This window comes from Canis lupus, chromosome 1, assembly GCF_003254725.2.
Source record: "Canis lupus dingo isolate Sandy chromosome 1, ASM325472v2, whole genome shotgun sequence".
NCBI classification, from domain to species: Eukaryota; Metazoa; Chordata; class Mammalia; order Carnivora; family Canidae; genus Canis; species Canis lupus.
Genome location: NC_064243.1, coordinates 13,677,939 through 13,698,180, shown reverse-complemented (window position 1 = coordinate 13,698,180; position 20,242 = coordinate 13,677,939). Strand labels below are relative to the sequence as shown.

The 20,242-nt window shown below is 41.6% G+C and overlaps 1 protein-coding gene and 1 long non-coding RNA gene across 3 annotated transcripts in view; both read right to left on the bottom strand.

Annotated features, from left to right (window-relative positions):
* BCL2 (BCL2 apoptosis regulator) overlaps positions 1–20,242 on the bottom strand; it is a 169,943-nt gene that overhangs the window by 68,587 nt on the left and 81,114 nt on the right. The window lies entirely within an intron of this gene.
* On the bottom strand, positions 6,188–9,163 carry LOC112644028 (uncharacterized). Its single transcript, XR_003126082.3, has 4 exons — positions 9,088–9,163; positions 8,828–8,934; positions 6,851–6,961; positions 6,188–6,613 (listed from the first exon to the last, which is right to left on the bottom strand). It is a non-coding gene; the product is annotated as an uncharacterized LOC112644028 (long non-coding RNA).

The following is a 20,242-nucleotide window of genomic DNA, read 5'->3' as shown; positions in this document are numbered from 1 at the left end:
CATGCCCGCTGCAGGAGGGCCAAGACAAGGTTTTATTTAAAAATAACTCCTCTTTCCTGAAGGCTGAAAGCTAACATATGGGCTTAAAGAGAATTCCTTCTCTTTCAAGATTTACTAGCAACTAAGATCAGGATGGAGCTGTCAATTTGGACAACAGTCTCACCTGCAAAACAAAAGAAAACCTTAGGGATACTCCTAAGTTCAGAAATTAGAAACAAGTTATTGGTAATTTTTTTTAAAAAGAGCTTCCTGAGAAGATATCATTTGTGATTGTGATATATTAGCATGGTAGTTACCAAGCAAATTAATGTCAACTGAAGCTAAGCTAAGATACAAGACACAAGACACAAGTCCCTACTAAATGAGATGCACTTAATGGGAAAAGGTCAAGTTTATTATTACAGGGCTGCGTATATATTCTGGCTATAACCCATTGGTTGGGGCAAGTCATGTAACTTCTCTAAATCTTAAAAATCACACATACCACTCATACAAATTATATATATGTATATATAATGGGGCCAATTATACGCTTAACTCGTAGAATTATTGTGAGAAAGAATTACATGAGACACTATAAGCAAACTATTTTGACACTGTAAACACAATAGTAACGTAAAACACTGTTATAATAATAGACCTATTTATTCAAATGCATGTTACTTTATTCAAAATTACTTGGTTTCTAGTATAGCTTTCATCTTTTTTTTTTTTTTTTGCCATTTTAGGAATGAGTTTCTAATTAATTCAGTTTCTATGCATTTCCTATCCAAACTCTTTTCACATTTTCAAAGCTCCTACACAAGCGACAGAAGAACACACGCTTAAAATAACCAGAGAAACAGCACCACAGAAATAGAATATATAGATAATATAAAAAGCATTTACCCTTTGCCCCAGCAACCCACTTCTGGAAATTTATCCTACTCACGGATAAGTTGAATAACGGACAAGGCAGTCTAATGGAACGTTATTTGTAATGCAAAAAGACTGGAAATAACCAGGTGTCCATCAATATAGTGGTTATGAGACATGTGGAGGAGACAGTAATCCAGTGACATCCAGTGAATCCCTCCTCTCAGTTCCCTCCCTTGTACCGGTCCTTCTCACATTAGCTCTGGCCTTGGCCCTGTAACTTGGCTTGGTAATAGAAATCGGCACATGAGACACAAGCAGAGACTTAATAAGCTCTCTTGCACTGGGGGCATGATTCTTCTCTGCTTTTGGGGATCCAGTTACCATGGGAAGTAAATCTGGGTTCACTGAGCTAGTCCAGCTGGTGGTCACAATCTACCACTGACATATGAGTGAAGACATCTTGGGCATCTAGCTCCAATCAAGTTACCAGATAACCTACCTCATCCATTTGAGTAAATCCATGCAAAACCAGAAGAAAAACCACCCAGTTGGCCCCAAAGAGCTCACTCATAAAGTTTTGAATAAATAAAATCATCGTTGTTTTAAGCCATGAAGCCATGGAGCAGTTGGTTATATGGCAATAGGTAACTGATACACCATGGTATCCTCCAAAATGGTGGAATACTATGAAGGTATTATCCTATGGAAGAAGAAAGAAAAAGGATACACTCTGTGTATGGCTATGCTAAGGTCTCAAAGATATACTGTTACATTCACAGGCCAAGTGAAGAACAAGGCAAATAATATGCTGCCTTTTGTGTAAGAAAGAGGGAAAATGTAAATACAAATATAATTATTTTGCGTGAAGGGACACTAGATATATATATTCAGGGAATTAACATACATAGTTACGTGTTTCACTCCAGACAAGAGTCTAGTGAATTGGGTAGAAGGGGACAGAGGTGGCAGTGACATTTATCAATAAATACCTTTCTAAATGGTTTCAGTAAATAAACCATGTGAATTGGATATCAGAAATAATTTTTAAGTGAAAAATCAGGCTAATATATCATTGAAATGGCAAATCTTGAAAATAGTAGAATTCCAAACTGATTACTATAATGCTACCACAATTCTCCATAATGGCCTCTCCCTTTGAACTAGAATAATCTTTTCTTTGTAAAACATAGAGCTGTTTGCACTCACATTCTAGCTTCCCTCTAGACTGTAAGTGCCTTGAAAGCAGAAACCATGTCTTATTTGTTTTGCTTCTTCTACAAATAGCAAGCACAGTGCACGGCTCAGTAAATGGTTGTTTAGCCAAAGAAATACAGAAAAACATTCTGACAATACTAAAAACGTCCACTGTTAATGCTGATGAGATCCATCAAATCTTCAACAGCCTAACTTCTTCCATCTGTGCACATACTCCACGCACGATCCTTGAGGAAAATGGTGAGCATTCATTATGATCTGGGGCTTTGCTTCTCTTATAAATATACTCTGAACTACTGGGCAGAGTATATACAAAAGGTAATTTGAATGCCACGAAAGGAAAAAAAAGCAAAACAAACTCCCTCATTTAGAAAGAAAACAGACCCATTTGACTAGAGGAAGTCTAGAAAAAGAAAGATCTTTTATTATTTCTCATAAGTAACAAATTTCACTTCTGTGGTTGAGTAAGCAGCAGCCTGCAGCCAACTCCCTGCCAAGCAAACAAAGCCGTCCAGCAAAGGGGTTTGTGGGGATGGAGCCCCAACAGCCCTCCTTCCTATCCTCCAGCCTCTGGAGAAGTCAGTGCTCAGGACAGTTTCTCTGTTACGACTTCAGCGTTTCTAGGAAAGAGGGTGCCACCACCTTTCTCTGTAACCCATTTCAGGGTTTGACAATTCTCACTAGGGATCTTCTCTCACTTTGAACCTGTACCTTTCCGACTGTGCCTTACCCTCTCTCTATTACAGTTTGCTGCCTCCACTTCTGATCCTATGAAAGCTTGACTTCTTTGGGGAAGAAGTCTGGGTCACCTCCACAGCTGTGTCCACATCTCCATTTCCAGGATGTGCTTGGTTGGTCGGCATGCAGAGCTATCCCAACCCTTGTGCATTCTGGACTGTGCCATCCGCCAGCGCCATGTGGCCTTGGCTGTGCTTATCTTCCATGAATGCAACACAAGATAAGAGCCATGGGCAATAAGGAGATAGTAAGGTACTAAGTATTAAAGGTCATGCATAAGTAAGAAGGAAAACTAAGGGTGTGTATACAACCGTCTCAAAAGAGGGAGGGCATTTAGATAGTATCCCACTATACGCTCTCACAATCTTGGTTTCTCCTATATCAAATAATTCCATTTCCTTAATTTCCCTCTTGGATTTCAGTTCCCAGTTTTTTGATCTGTTTCACTGTTCTCTGCCATGCTGCTCTTGCCTCAGTGCTCCCACAGTAGAGACCTTCATTGCAGGGATTACCGTTTGGAGGTTCTCCAAGGTAAAGACAGTAGGAAAGTTGAGGTTGACCATCTAAAATCCAGGGATGTTTTTGCCACAACAGATCAATAAGCACTGGTTGTGTGCCTACTGTGTGCAAGGAGCTGGGTTAGATGCTGTCAGGGATCTAAAAAAGTTAAGCCATCACCTCTGCCACTTAAGGAGGGGGACATCCATAAGACAGGGTTTAAAGAAGAGAATGTTGGCTCGGATGGGCAATGTTCACTGGGAGGGCTGGGGCTGCTGTGTGGCCACCAGGACCAGGCGGAATGGATGTAGTAAGAAAAGTGAAGAAAAAGAATCAATGAGCTGGTCAGAGTAAGCCTGAACACTGATTTCTGGACACAGACAAAAGAGAGGAGTGTGACCTATGATGGTTTCCAGATTTGGGGGTTTTGAGAAACAAAGGAAACCTGTGCTGATCCCAACAAAAGAGGGGAACACTTGTGAGGAGCTGGTTGGCCCAAGAACACACTAATTCTGGGGGAAAGCAAGAGAAGATTTAGTACTACAGATGAGAAAATAAAACTGGGTAATATAGTTTTATGATTGAAACCATGAGAAAAAAAAAAGAAGCCTATCTAAAGGGGCAAGTGCACAGGGGAGAGGAGGAGGGAAAGGTCTTGGGGGGCACTCCGAGTACTCAGTTCTAGACGGAGGAAGGAGGGGAGTGGAGAGCCAATGGAGTGAGCCCCTAAAGAGCAGGGGCATGTCCCATTCATCTTTGTATAGATCCATGCAATAAGCATGGCTCTGGCCCCTAGCAGGTGCTACATAAATGCTTTGCAAATGTTGGTAGAGGGATATGGAAGTGCAATTGTCAGAGAAGTGGGAAGAAAACCAGCAACAGAGCCATGTTGCATAAGTTAAAGGAGAAGAATAATTCAAAGTTGTTTGGGGGCTAATGCTGCATGGAGAATTCTAAGATTTCCTGAAGACCAATGGTAACACCAGGGGATCTAGCACCCAGGGTTCTAGATTGCCTGGGTCTACCAGAGTGCTGGGGTGGGTGAGCCAGGCATAAGGAAGCTTTGCCTCCATAGTAGAGTCTGCAAAGACCGCCCCCCACCCCAGGGTGATGTTGTCCCATTTAGTATGAAAAACAATCCCAAGATTTATGACATTTTCGATTTAACTTTTGCACTGTTTTAATTTTGACTCTGAGATCTGGAAACTTCGAATAAAACTTGGGAGTATTCAAGCTTGTACGGACTCCTCTGACACTGTCTGGTTATTCTAACCCTGACTTTGTAAAAAGGAGAAACTGGCACGGAAACTACCTTTTCAAAAAAAAGACTACTCAAAGATACTGGAAGTTGTTTTCACATCTCAGGGAAAGGTACTTGATTAGAGGGACTCTTAACAAGAAGAACTGAAGATCTAAGTAAATATTTCCCATCTGCGCCTGGTCTCACCACCTGGCCATTATTCCTTCTGCTCTGCTGATAGGTTTCAGCCAACCAATTCTGTTTTATTTGTGCAAGTGGAGAGGCCACCTGTCGTGGAATATACTCACACATTAAACAAAATGAACATTTCTTATTTCTGTGCCTCCCATATGATTTTTTAAACACAAAGAACTCACTTTCACCTTAAGCAGATTTAGGAAAATGCTGACTATGAAGAACAGGTATAAACAAGGCAATCTTTTGTTTACGAAGATTGGTAACGACCCACACCTAGAAGGATCCCTCTATTCCCTTAAGGCTGGTGAATTAATCCGTCCACGCTTTCTTGCTCATTTCACTGGCTGTTACAGGCTAAAACGCAGAAAAGGATTTTACAAGGGGACATGGTATATTTGTGCTAAAAAGAGGCACCCCACAAATCCAGAGAAGGGAGCCAAAAAGAAATACCAGACACAGGGAACAGCGTGAGTAAAGGCGAGAGCGAGAGGAAGGAAAGTGCGTCGTTTGGGGGACTATGTATGGGGATGGGGAGGGTGCAGGGCAGAGCACTGGGTTTGGGACTTGTGACCAAGGATGCTGCAGAGAGGGGAAGAATTATTTGTGGAGAGTTTAATGATCAGATTAAAGAAGACATGCTCTTTCCCAAAACCAGGCACCCGTGGAAGCTTAGAGCCAGGGAACATGAAGGTTGCGGAGGTGCTTTGACAACACGGAGGACAGGCAGACAGCTGACCCACATGAAGCTCCTGTGGCATGCACAGCCAGCCCCTCCGCCTGCACAAAGTGCTGTGAGGACCAATCCAACGGAGCGAAAGCTGCAGGGATCACCAGACCTCGGACTAATTGCTTTGAGTCTCCTAGAATTAGTGTCAACTCACAGCGAGTGTCCAGAAATCCTCAAAAGCAGGATTAGGTCTCCCCCCAGTCAAGGGTTCTGGGTCTGCAAACTGGCTCAAGTCTGCAGGTTGACTGATGGGCTACGATTCTCTGTTTTTATGATTCAATTTTTACTTACATTGTCTTGACCTAGACCGCTTCTGCTTATACAGATCAAGTAAGGATGTAGTAGACTGCCCATCATCTCACTTCTAGAACACCATGAGGACAGTTTGACACAGAGGAAATGAGAGACCCGTGAGAGTACAGACATAGAAGAAAGTAAGAAGATGGAACCAAACACGACTGAGACATGGGGATGAGGACAAGATGCTCCCACTACCGGAGACTAGTTTGGGGGAGGAAGGGGCACAGTGGGGTTCAGAATGGCGGTGGGTTGTCCCTGTTGCTATGACCAGCACAGAGCTGGAAATCTGGAATGGAAACGGGAGACCTGTCAGGTCTGGAGGCGGGGGTTTTGGGACACCTTGCATCCAAGCTGAAAGGTTTAGAGGGAGTCAGTGAGAGCTCAAAGTGAGAGAAGCGCAGCCTGCATGGGGGCGATGTCTGCATTGAGCAGGTGGGAGAAAAGGAACACCTGGCGTGCTGCACCAAGATGCTCTCTGGTCAGTGGGATCCCAGCAAGCATCAGGCTTGCATAATAGAAACAAGAAGGTTGGGGGCTTAAAGGGAGACATTTCCCCAGGTTCCGACTGCTACCAAAAAGGAAAACATCATGGCTCTGGATGTGGTCAGAAATTGGTACATAACCCACTTCTGAGATGGCTGTTTTATTAGAGCAACAGAAACACAAGAGCCGCTGGAGGGGTGGGAGGGGGACAGGGCGTGAGGGACAGGACTCAGAGACCATGTAGCTGGCAGGAGAGATGGCAGCAGTCCAGAGGAGCCGCAGGATGACAGGCAATCCTTCCAGGACTGGGAGCCCGCAGCACACTTGGAGGTGGTGAAGGAGAGACGGTGAAGATTCTGGAAGTGGAGGGACGGCCGGGGACCCTTTATTAGTCACTCAAAGGGAGGACAGAGGTGGAGGGGACAGAAAGGGAATGCCTAGGTGGTGATCCTCCTTCATGGGGGAGGTTGAGGGTGCTGGGGCAGGGCTGGGGGTGGGGGTAGGGGGTTATCAGGGACTTCAGGCCCAAGACAGAATGATCCATTATTCTTTACAAAATAGCAAATGTAAGGTTAGCATTGAGTCTTTATTACCTTCCCAATGGCTTCAGATGGCGTTCCCACGTTACCCTGCTCCCACGTTATTTGGGCCAAACTCCTTTAATTCACAACATTCCCATCAGCAATGAGTTTCTAACCACAATTCTGTGAGCAAATATATAAATTTAAATGTATCTTGCTCTTTTGTGAAGGAAATACAAAGACACCAAACTCATAGCTAATGAAAGACACTGGATTAGGAGAATATTTTCTCTGGTTTCAGTTCATTTGTGTCTTAGAATGAGCTTATTTTGCCCACAAGCCTCCTGCCTTCTGCCAGTTCATTCCTGGCCTGCCATTCACACGCTGCTGTAGGTTTCGTATTTTCATGCCAATTCCCTCCCTGCAGGACTCTGCTAAATAAATCCAGTGGCTTCTTGCTCAGCCTGACCATGAAGATGTGGCCCCTCCTGTTGATCGCTGTAACCTGCACACTGGATCCTCAGTTGGGATCTAATCGTTTTTTGACTCGGTTCCAAATCTCCTGCCCTTCTCGTTACTCCTATACACCTCACCCCGAACCTCCCACCTCACAGTTTGCTCTGCTCATGGCCCCTTGTTTCTCCCTGTCTTCCGAAAGCCTTCTGAAAACTGTCTCTTGAGGGTGGCTGCTGTTGTGTTCTCTCTCTCTCTTTTTTTAAAGATTTTATTTATTTATGAGAGACACACACAGAGAGAGGCAGAGACACAGGCAGAGGGAGAAGCAGGCTCCATGCAGGGAGCCGGACGTGGGACTCGATCCCGGGTCTCCAGGATCAGGCCCTGGGCTGAAGGCGGCGCTAAACCGCTGAGCCACCGGGGCTGCCCTGTTGTGCTCTCTTGACTTGGACCTCTATCTTCTGGTTTTTTTGAGCCCGTAAGTGGTCACTGTTAATCGTTAGCTAATTCCCTTAGGCAAGGCTCTGCAGTCTTGGAAGCCCCTGCCTCTCTACATTTTGTCTTAGGATGTGGGCAGCGAAACAGGTACTCAACAATAATAGGTTGCTGATGTGTAGTTCTTTTTCTTCTGAATATAACATCATGGTGCTTGGCATTATTCTAACTTGGCTGTGATCTCTGTCTGTCCACAGCTAATGACATACTGGCCAACACAGCAGAGCCACACTGAGCAAAGGCCCTTCTCCAGAGACACCAGAGTGAAGGTCTTAAACACAGAAGGTCAGGGACATATCATCTGTGGTTGTCCTGATCCTTGCACAGGCTGTATCAGGATGCAATCGGGTTTTATCAGAAATGTCCCTGGTTTGCTCCACGTAGGGGGGCAGGCTTTAACAAATATGACAATAGAATATGGCATTTCCAGTTGTCCTCTATTGTTAGGGGCAACTTCTAAATGACCCTAAAAATACTGCATTTAGTAATTTTGAAAATTATGAGTTTCTCCAAAAGAAAGAAGGAAAAGCAGGAAGTTATGGTGCCTTTAACAGCCACATGAAGAAGGGTGTCGCATTTGAGAGTTCAGAAAACCAAGGCTAGAGGGACTCTTACAATAATAAGTTGCCGTAAGGCAAAAGTGGGAAACAGGTATCTTAGGTGTGAATTCCAAGCCATGTCAAATATAGATCGTTACCTTTACATAAAGGATGAAGGTATGGAAAGGAAATGTGGGAAGGGGGTGTGTAAAGAGAAGGAACATCTAGAAATTTCAAAATCGTTAAGGCAGATGTCTCCTAATTTATATGTTGCTCTTGGTTAGGACGAAGGGACCTGAATTCTTATAAGCTGTGACAGGGAAAAGCAGGTAAACAGATTCATGCTGAGTGTACACGTCACTGTCCCTCCACAAACCATAAAGGTTGGTTTCAGGTTCTCTAACAAAAATGCATGAAAAAACAGTAAAACAGGAAAATCTCTCACTCTTGCAGCCAGTCGTAGCGACTTGAGTGTTTTTCTTGGCAAATATTCAAATGTCACATGCCAGCATCACATGCTTAATACTATTTTAGTCAATATGATTTGTGTTAAAGTCACCTGAAATGGGCGATCGTTTGATCTTACTATCACCGACACGTCCTCACACAACATCCCTCACTGCTGATGAACTCACAAGAAAGACCTGAGTTTAGGAAACTCATTTTCTTAGAAAAGGAAAAAAAAAAAGCAGTTCTCAGTAAAAGATAAACCACAGAGCTACCATGTTCAGACAAGTTGTACATATTAAACCACACACACACACACACACACACACACACACACACACAATATCAAATAGTGTTTAGGCTTCATCTAACCTACAAATGTGAGCAGATTCAGCATTAAGGAGTTAAGACCAGAATCCCACTCATGCCTTTCCCTGACAGTGAGAACACACTGAAGAACAGTGAAACTATGTTCTAGATTACCTCATTTGTTCTCCACACAGTTCTAACAATCTATAATAATCCAAAGGTTCTCTACTCAGTAGGGCACCAGAGCCAACATTCCTCCACAGAACAGGCTGGGCAGAGCTTGCTCTGAGATAAAATCTATTTCTACCTCAAAGTACAGGGAGGCCTCAGGCTCACAGGACTCAAAGTTCCCAAATGAAGTCAGATTAAAAAAAAAAAAAATTAAAGGGGGCTGGGAAGAGCATTTGACTTTCTCAGGTGGAGAGTCTAGCAACAGAAAAATTAGTGATGAAAATAGCTAAGAGAGGCCAATGACCTTGATGTTGCACCCGAAATGATGTGGGAGGGCAGACTTGCTGGTCCAAAAATGAAATCTCAATGGCTGGCAACAGCTGCAAAAGCCAAGCCTCTTTGTGGGAAAGTGGAGAAATGTGGGAGAAATGGAAAGAAGAGGGGGAGAAGGAGCAAAGAAAAAGGATGAGAAAAATGGTGGCAGATTGTGCAACCAGAATGTGGGCAGAAAGCAGTCTCTACACACATGGACTGTCTTAGAGGCAGACAGGCAGTGAGAAGAGAGAGATGCTGACTGACTGACTGTGCTGCCTCTGGCTGTCTGTGCTGCCATCTTGGAAGAAAGGAGGGAAGACAAACATCGCTCTCAGCTCAGAAGACAGTCTGTGAGATCCAGCCCTTCCACCTGCTTCTAATGCCACACTGACAGTTATTTTAAAGCATTTAAAACATAAACCATGTTCATGGAAACTTTCATCAGATCTCTCCTTGACATACATTCATCTGCATATTTTCAAGGTTGACTCAAAACTGTAAAGAAGCAAATTAAAGCCAAGAGGGAAATTTCTAGCTGCTGCACTAGGTTAAAAAAACAATCATCCTAAAAATAAAATAACACTTTAGGCCATAGGGTTCATTTTTACAATATTAGTTCCTCAGAACCCAACTCTCGTAAACCATAATCTCCTCTGAATGAATTCTCTCATATATATATATATATACATATATATCACTGTGATGGTTTTATTATGGCCCCATATTTGTACTAAAGTTTGAGATTTCAAAGGGATGCCGCCCCGCATCCTTTCCTGCAACTTAGAGGCACTTGGTGGTGACGATGTCATAACCACATGGAAGGATGTAGAAAGAAGTACTTTCATACACTCCTGGTAGAAATAGATATTGCCATGCCATTTAGAAAGTGATCTGAAAATATCTACCCAAATTTAAAAATACTGCCATTGACCAAGCCATCTCATGCCCACATGAACAAAGGGATGTTCAGTACTGTATTGTTTGTACTAGAATCATTTACTAAGTCATGCTACACACATTCAAGGAGTAATATGCAGTCACGAAAAAGACAGAATGTGGGGCACCTGGGTGGCTCAGTCAGTTGAGCAAAATCTGACTCTTGATTTCAACTCAGGTCATGATCTCAGGGTTGTGAGAGATCGAGCCCTGCATTGGGCTCCCCACTGAGAGTGGCATCTACTTAAGATTTTCTCTCCCTCCTCCTCTACTCCTCTCTCTCTCTAATGAATAAAAAAAAAAAAGAAAAAGAAAAAGAATGGAGAATTTCAACACTGTATCCTTGTTAAGTGAGAAAAAAAGCAAGATGCAGAGAGGACATATGATACGATCTGATTTTTATAAAGCAATGACAAGAATCACAACATGTATGTGTGAATATCTATCTAACGTCTGATATAATGACATGAGTGTGAAGTAAAGCGTGGAAGGGTATGTGCAAGTTTGATAACACTGGCAACACAGGGGAGAGGGATTAGGGGTGGAGGGAAGAAAGGAAGTGGGAGGGAAGTAATAAGTGAAAATGAAAGATGTCAACCATAAAAACCACATGGATGCTATGATCTCATTTATAGGAAATCATGTGTGTGTGTACTCAGGCACACAGAGGTGAACTGATGATGATGGGATGGTCTGCAAAATATCAGCGTGTTTTACTGCAGGGGGTTCAGATGTTTTGAAAGATAAGTCTTACTTTATTCCTTATATGTATTTTCAAAAATATTTACAGAACCAGAAAAAATACCATTGAAGGGGACATATGAAAAAGTCCCATGCAAGACAGTATGGGTCATCAGAGCAAAAGCAGGCAGAGAAGGAAGGTTGTAACATCAAGCTGGGACCACACTAGGAAGCTTCTCAGTGCCAGGCAAAGACGGGAGAACAGCTTGTAGGATGTGTACCAACAAATTAACAATAGGCTGGGGTTTTTTTTGGTAGTGGTGGATTATGAGTGATTTTCGCCCCTTTTTGTTTTTCTCTATTTTCCCACTTTTCTGCAAGAAACCTTGTATTTTGCTTTTATAAGCAGAACAATACATTATTTAAAAGAATTATGCCATGAAGGTTTTTAAAGTGAGATGGGGTAGTCATCCAAGTGAGGTTTTAGGATATTAGCAGCAGCCCCAAGAGGCAGAGATTAAAACCCATTTATGAAGCAGGCGTGCCAGTTGTGGGTTCTTAATGGCCCCAAATAAAGAGGAAATGGTGGAAATAGTGGGCCTCGGATGTTTTCTAAATTAAGGGATGAATAAGTGAAACACTGCTGATGAAGAACAGCTAAGTTTCCGTGGCACTTTGTAAAGTTTTATATGAATGCCTACAGCAACACAGGCAAATGTCAAAGTCAGGTGATTTGATAAAAAAAAAAAAATTTACAGAGAACTGTCATTGTTTCTAAGACTGGCCCATTCTTAATACCAAATCTCTGAATGCAGTTCCTTCTGGGAACCCATATCAAGAGAAGGCATGATACCCAGGGGAAACAATAAAATAAGTCTATGGTGATGAAGATGAAGAGAAATGATGTGAGAAAATGTAAAAAGCTTTTCTCCACATAAAAATGAAACACACTAGTGATAAGCATTGCCTCAAACAGACACTGGGATTTTGTAGATCAACTAAAATTTTCCCAGGTGACTTTTGGGGTGCATTCATTTCGTACAGTAGCCAACATAACAAGTTCGGAACCAGTATTAGCAGGAGTTAACTTGAAAGTTTTTATTCTACTGTGTTTTGCCTTTTCCTAAAAGTTGGCACATTCTGGGAACTCCCCTTCAGTAGAAGCATTCAGGAGGAGGATGGGTGGCGCCCTGCTGAAGAAGGCTTCCAAAGAACTTCCTGCTTCAAGACTGTCTGATTCAAGATGCGACATTACGCCAACTGCCAAATTTTACACCTTCTCTCTCTCAGATGCTCTAATTGAGGCAATTTACTAAATAAACTGTTTCTGTTTTCTGGCATTCCTGAAGCAGATGTGATAGAACTGAAAGCAAACATCTTAAGCAACACACTCCACGCATTACCATCTAAAAACAATGTAATCATGAAACTAAAATGTTTATGCAATAATCAAAGACGGAGACAAAGAAACCAAAAGTCATTTTTGTAAGACAAAGTCCTGGCCAGCACTTCCAACAAGAGGATTTATTGAGTTATCCTGAAATGGCTCACCAGGAAAAGTCAATGTGACTTGATTTCTTGGTTTCCTGCTATTAGTCCAAGCAGTGAGAAAGAATTTAGGAGGAACAGGGCTGGTTATCACAGAGAACAGGGTTCTCCCAACAGAATTTCAAGATAGGCTCATGAGAAACTAAGCAACATCGACCTCCAGATAACACCCCCACAGCTCACCCAATGACACTTCTCCATGTGTGGACACTCCCTCCAATGTCAACCAGCAGCATCCTTCTTTCTCCCCATATGGCTGATGTGTTTGCGTTTGCCTTCTTGCCTCCCTCTGTCTCCTTAGGTCCTCTTTATCATTCCAATTCTCTCTCTTCCTCCAGATTTGGCTCGAAGCTCACCTCTCCTCTGTCTGATCCCAGCAAATTCTGGTCTTTTATTTTTTTCTGAGCTCTCTTCTGGTCTGTACACCCAATCAACATGAAACAATTAGCAAGTGCATTGACAGGAACAGCCCCAATGAATGATTACTGCTGGATCTCCTAACACCCTAAATGTCTTTCTTTTTATGGTACAATGTGGAGATAGGAGAAGTTCCCTCCTTCCTTCCCTTCTTCTTTTAATTTAGTGTTTATTAAACACCTACTTTAAGCAAAGCACTGTTGAAGGTGTTTTCATGCATGATCTCACTTACTTTCCTCACAAACCTCTGTAGAAATGTCTACCAGTCCAACTCTGCTCCTCTCTGGCTTTATTTTCATGACATCATAACCTACTCAGTCCCCTGGTGTTGTGTTTGGTTCTTCCTTCCTCCTCAGCCTGGCATCCAACCAACTGCCAGTTCTGTATCTTGTATCTGGCTCCTTCTTTTTATCCTCCTGTCTTTACAGCTCTTCTAGACACAAGAGCCTCTTCAAACTGGTCTCCCTGCAACCAGGTTATCATTCTACACAAGGGTTGGTTGGCATCCCTGCACACATACAAAACCCCATGATTCTTGTTGTCTACATAATATAACCTGAGTTCCCAAGTTTGACATTAAGGGACTGCTGCCTTTCACACCTTTCATATCCCACCACCTATTAAAGTTTATCTTCTAAACACATAGAGTTTTTTTCAGATTCCCCAAACACACCAAGCAACTGTACTCTTACCGGTTTTTGTTCATGCTGTTCCCACTGTATGAAATGACCTTCTCCCATCTCTGTCCTAGAATAAAATCCTCCTTCTCAAACCTAGCTCAAATGCCACTTAACTCCCCCATGTCAAATTTAATTGTTCTTTCTCCTGAACTTTCTTAGATTTAGTTGTTTATGCTCTGAAGCTGCCTCTAGATCATAAAATACTGGAGGGTAGAGATACTATCTGTTTTTCTTTGCATTCCAACACCATGCCCCAACTACACCAGCACTCCCTAAGCATAAGCAGAAATGAAGTTACTAGCACTGGTAAGTGTGTTTACTAGCTACCACTGTCTTCCAACTGTTTCTCAGAATTTCAGGCTAACAAACATTTATTAGGTACCTGCTACATACAGAGCACTATGTCAGGAGCTGTAGAAGCAAGCCAGCTAGTGAGCCCTGGTGCTTTTAGAATGCATCTTTTTGAAGACCTACTTACCTCACTATTCTAAACCACCAAATATACCATTATTTGAAGACATAGCCACTCTTGTGGATCAGCAACCATTCACAGCACTTCCCTCCTTCACCAGATATAGTAGAGGTAAGATCCCTATGCTTCAAAAAGCACTCAAGAAAAGAAGGCTCATGACTCTAGAAATCAGAGGTGTTCTTTCCTCTCAGGACAGAGAGTGGGTTGATATAGAAAATAAAGGCAATCGGCTCTTAGCAGTACTGAGTCTCAAACCCCATATTATAATGAGCACTTTTTTTTTTAAATGTTTTTTTAAATTTTTTTTATTTATTTATTTATGATAGTCACAGAGAGAGAGAGAGAGGCGCAGAGACACAGGCAGAGGGAGAAGCAGGCTCCATGCACCGGGAGCCCGATGTGGGATTCGATCCCGGGTCTCCAGGATCGCGCCCTGGGCCAAAGGCAGGCGCCAAACCGCTGCGCCACCCAGGGATCCCCTATAATGAGCACTTAAAGCCATGAAAGTAGCTAAGAAACCATGAATGTCTGGGAAAACTAAAAAATCTATTACCTATGAAGTTGTGCTAATAGATTAAAACTTTTGTAAGGGATAATTTTTGGTTTGAAAATTGGTATTTTGATACCAGCTGTGCAAATTTTCCTGAAGAGGCCAAGGTAATCTATGACATAAGGTGACCATATGTCCCAGCTTGTCAGGGAGTGTCCTGCTTTACACCTGTTGTCCCTGAAAAATTAATAGTGCCCCCTTTACTCTCATAACTGTCCCAGTTTGAATGATAAATTATATGACCACTCTATTATGAGTGTACTGTCGGACTTCAGTGGCTTGTCCATACAGGAGAACACAGTTTGCTACAATATAGGGAGTGATACTGACAAAGAGGCAAAATCCAGGTTTCGTGACACCAAGTCCAAGCTCTATCTCAGAGAAACATATTTCCTCTAAGTTCCCATAAGTTAATTAAATGAATTAATTAATTCATCAATTAATCAAGAAAACCACTTTGGAAAATGGTAACGATGCATAAGTATGATTTCTACGTATTCAATAATTAAAAGGGTCAGAAATATTCATAATATGGTACCAACTGTGAAGTTCAAATGACAATTTTAAAAGGGGTCAAAGAAGAGAAAAACCCTCCCTGGCTTCAGACTTCGGGGGAGGCTTCTGGAAGATGATGAAAACCTGAACTGGGCCCCAAAGGAAAGAGAAAGAAAAAAGGAAACAAAAGGTATCTTTCCCTGAAAAAATAAAGGTAGAAAACAAACAAAATTGGGACAGGAATAAATGACTTAAGTGATCCTACAAGCATTATTACTTTCCATTGCAGAAGATAAAAACAAGACAAGAGAAACACGATGGTCTACATGGCTTTCCCAAAATCAAAATCTTGCAGTGATTTAAGTCACAATCATCAGATTGAGGTGTCTTGCAATCAGACAAGTGCTAGCTGCTAGATGACAGTGTTCTTCCCTGTGATGTGGTGAGCAAAAAAGTGGCCACCCTTTGAGTTCTATCCCCAGCCTTTTCACTAACTGGCCAAGTGTCTGTGGGCAAGTGGTTTCATCAGTTTTGAGCCTTAGTTTCCTTAAATAAAATGCTAGGGTTGGATGAAGTAGTCTCTAAGAACCTTTCAACCTCTGGCAATCCATAGCCCTCTACATTCAACTCTCGTTTTCGTTTAGTATGTTCTAGGTTTAGCTCAATAGTGGATGTGAGTGTTAATTTCTAGCAAAATGGCAAACATTGGGCTGATCCTGTGGGTCTCTTCTCACTACAAAGATGTGATTCTCAAGAAAACATCACAGAGCTGAGCTAGGAAAAAAAGGAAGAAAGGGAAAGAAGCACAGGAGATAGGAATGAAGATAAAAATTGAAACCAGAGGGGCACTTGGGTGACTCAGTTGGCTGGTCGTCCAACTCTTGATTTTGGCTCAGGTCATGATCTCAGGGTCATGGGATCCAGCCCTGCACTGGGCTCTGTGCTCGGAATCCCTCTCTGCTTGTTCCTGTCTCTCTGCTCCTCTCAAATAGATAGATAGATGATAGATAGATAGATAGATAGATAGATAGATAGATAGATAGATTCTTGAAAAAAAAAATGAAACCAGAGCTTTCACAAAAAGTTGACTCCATGGTGCCCAGAGTTTCAGATTTACACAAATGCCCCTAGAGATTTGGGGGGGTAGTGATTATATTCTAATGTCCATAAAGGGGCGTGGCCGTGGTCCCGTATGAGGCAGGGGGGCCAGAATTGAGCCCCCTTCATAAATCTCAAAGCCTTAAACAATCACCTTATCCATGAAAAAGAAACTAAAAGCAATCTTTCCATTAGGCCAAAGATGAAGGGCAGGAAATTGCCTTATATCCAGAGCTCAAGGTACCTTTGTGAAATCAAAACCCTAAACTTGAACCATATTCAGCTCCAGGATTAGAATTTACATTATCTATACATCTAGGTGACAAAAACACGAACATAAACCAAGGACCACTGAAATCCCTGAGATCTCCAGAAAAAAACAAGTATGTGGCTACCATATAGGGACAATGTCACAACTTAGGAATCACAAGATTCCCATAGAAAAGAAATCTGTGTGAACTGAACTTGCCAAAGTACACACACACACAGACACACACACACATACACATACAGGGAAATAAACTACCATGAGGGACAGTCATAAAGGGAAATTTGGAAAAAAAAAAAAAACTAAAATCCTGAGAACTGGAAAAATACTAGAATCTGAAATGACTACAAAATAAGATTGCTTAAAATTATTAAAGTGGCATAAGAAAGACTAAAAACCATAATTAAATAATAAGAGTAAATGAAAAAAGAAAATAGGCAGATTTGAAAAAATAAAATAGGATTCTTAAAAATAACTCAGTGGAAAAGTTAGACAATAGAATAAAACAAATATAGGGGGGATCCCTGGGTGGCTCAGTGGTTTAGCGCCTGCCTTTGGCCCAGGGCATGATCTTGGACTCCTGGGACTGAGTCCCGCATCGGGCTCCCTGCATGGAGTCTGCTTCTCCCTCTGCCTGTGTCTCTGCCTCTGTGTGTGTGTGTGTGTGTGTGTGTGTCTCGTGAATAACTAAATAAAATCTTAAAAAAAAAAAGAATAATAGAAATATTAAACTACTGAACTGGAAGAATAGATTTGAGGAAATCAACTAAAATGTAACACAGGACTTCCAAGTAAAATGGAGAATTGAACACACATGTCTAATGTGGTCTCATGTTGAATCCACACTAAAACTAGGGAAAACAACCATTTAAAAGACATAAACCCACAAGGATAAAGAGAACAGGTGAAGAGATAATAGTAACAAGACTTAAGATGGAAAACAGATGGACAAACAGCAACAAAACCAGCAGATCAAAGGAAGCTGAATTCTAAACTAGTAATAGAGAATGTTAGGAGCCAACCAGCAGATGCTCCAAAGGTCCAGGAACAGATAGCGCTAGTTATGTCTGGAACTGGGGAGGGAGAAGAGGAGAGAGGTGACTAAAATGAGGAGAATGGAGTGAAAGATTTTTAAGAATCAATAAATCCCTTCCTCAATCCATCCTACTGGGCAGCAGCCTCTATCCCAATGGGTAAAACTGGAGGTTTGGTCTCTAGAGAGAAGAGTCTTAGATAGGGAGATGCCATTCAACAAACAAAATAGAAAGTTGTATTCTGGGACACCAGGGTGGCTCAGTGGTTGAGCATCTGCCTTTGGCTCAGGGTGTGATCCTGGGCTCCAGGATCGGGTCCCACACTGGGCTCCTTGCGGGAAGCCTGCTTCTCCCTTTGCCTGTGCCTCTGCCAATCTCTCCCTCTCTCTGCCTCTCTCATGAATAAATAAATAAATTAATTAATTAAAAAGAAAGCTGTATCCTGAATGCTGACTCCTCCAGTCTTATTCCTCCCTGCAGCTCTCAGCTCTCACAGGTAGATCTTTACCCTCCATATAAGGGTTTGGAAGCAAGTTCCCTGGAAAGTCTGATCATCCCTGATATTCCCCATCTTTAGGGGTTGACTTTAGGAGTTCCCCCAACACATGGCATAAACATGTTATTCCACACTGATGCTCAAAGTTAGCCAGCCCCTCATACATCCTCAGAGCTTCTAATAAGCTTATTAGTTCTTCATTCCTGAATAAAGGCAGACAGCCAAGGATTACTGGACATGCAAGGAGAGCCTCTACATGAAAAACAGAATTCAAAACAGACAAAAAGGAAAAAGTAATGGGGAGGAAACAGAAATCATGAAGGGGGAAGAAAATTTCAAAAGAGAATACATTTTTTTTCTCAAAAAGCTAAGAGAATGCCACACGATGAAAACAGAACACTTAAAAAAAACTCGACTATTTATAGATGAAAAGAGAAAATTAAGACAGTAACAAAAAAGAAAACCCAATAGACAGGTTGGAAATTGAAGTTTAAGAAACTGCTCCCCACAAAAGCAAAAAGATGATGAGATAGAAAACAGGAGAGAAAACGTGAGACAATCAGAGGACTGCTCTAGCAAGTACAACACCCAAATAATAGGAGTTCTGGAAAGAAAGACTAGAGCTAATAGAGAAAAGCAAATACTAGCAGATTGAAAGAACACACTGAGTGCTCAGTACAATAAATCAAAACGGACTCATGAAGAGGAAAATTATTGTGAAATTTAGAATCCTGGGGAAAAGAAGATTCTACAAGTTCTAGAAAAAAAGAAAAAAAATCAGGTACAAGGCATCAAAAATGAGAATCAGCCTTCTAACCACAACACTAGGAGTTAGCATACATAAAGAGCAATGTCTTCAAACTTCAGACGAAAACTTATCTTTGACTTAGATTTCCTTGTGCAAGACAGGTAAGACATCAAGTAAGAAGAGAGACTAAAGACCTTTAGAGTCACTCAAAATTTGGATGTATCTCTTCTGGGTCTATTTTTGATGGGCTATGCAGGCTGGAAACCACAAAAATGAGTGAGTGAAAAAAAGAGAATTTTATGCAATCCCACATAAGACTAAGATAGAAGGATCATGTGGTGAAGGGAGCAGATGGCTGGGCCCCAGGTAGAGAGACCAGTCCATCCAGACTAGGCCAGGTGGATCAAGAGAAAGACATACTGAAAGTCAATGCACTGTACTAGGTTTTAATTCTGATAACCTGCTGGAGGATGTGCTCCCTCCAGCAATGGGGTAAATCAGGAAAGGAGATCCAACTCAGAAGAAAGGCAATGGAAAATTCTAGAATAACAAGAGGTATCCCAGCATGACAGGGGTACAGCAGGCCTAGAGAAAAGTTCAGATAAAAGGAAAATGGAAGTCTGCAGAAATGATGTCACCAAGAAAATAAGTGCAATCAACAGATTACTGATGTGATCAGCCTTGTGGCGAAAGGTACTTGTGAGGTTACACAAGATATAGGGGAAATCGGCAATAGGTATGCAGAACACTAAGGAAATGAAAAAACAAGACAGATATTAACTTCATGAAAATAAAAAGTTCCACTGATAATACTATTAACATAGGCAAATTAATGAAAACACTAACAACTGATTTAATCAAAAATTGCAATATAATTACACTGGGAGGAAGTGGAGCATAAGCAGTGGATACAGTTATGTAAGAGAGCTAGGTTTATTTACTAGAATAAAGTTATGGCATCATGAAGAAGATTAATAAAATTTTTAAAATGTATATATATTACTTAGGCATGTGGCAATATTTACATATGCACCAGAAGAAAAAGCTAAAATATACAAAGTGATGTTCTCTAGGAGGGGGACTGGGCGAAGCAGGGTATGCTCAAATTTGTTCCCACAGAAATTAAGGAAAGAGCACATAAGTAAATATGTACAAGGACGTTTTTGTCTACAGTGTTAGTGGAGAAATAAAACTAAAAATAAATTAAGTGTTTACCAGTAGTGGAACAGCTAAATAAATCATAGAATAGCACAGCATAGAATTTACTCAGCTATTTTTAAAAAAACTGTTAAATTTGTATCTACTTATC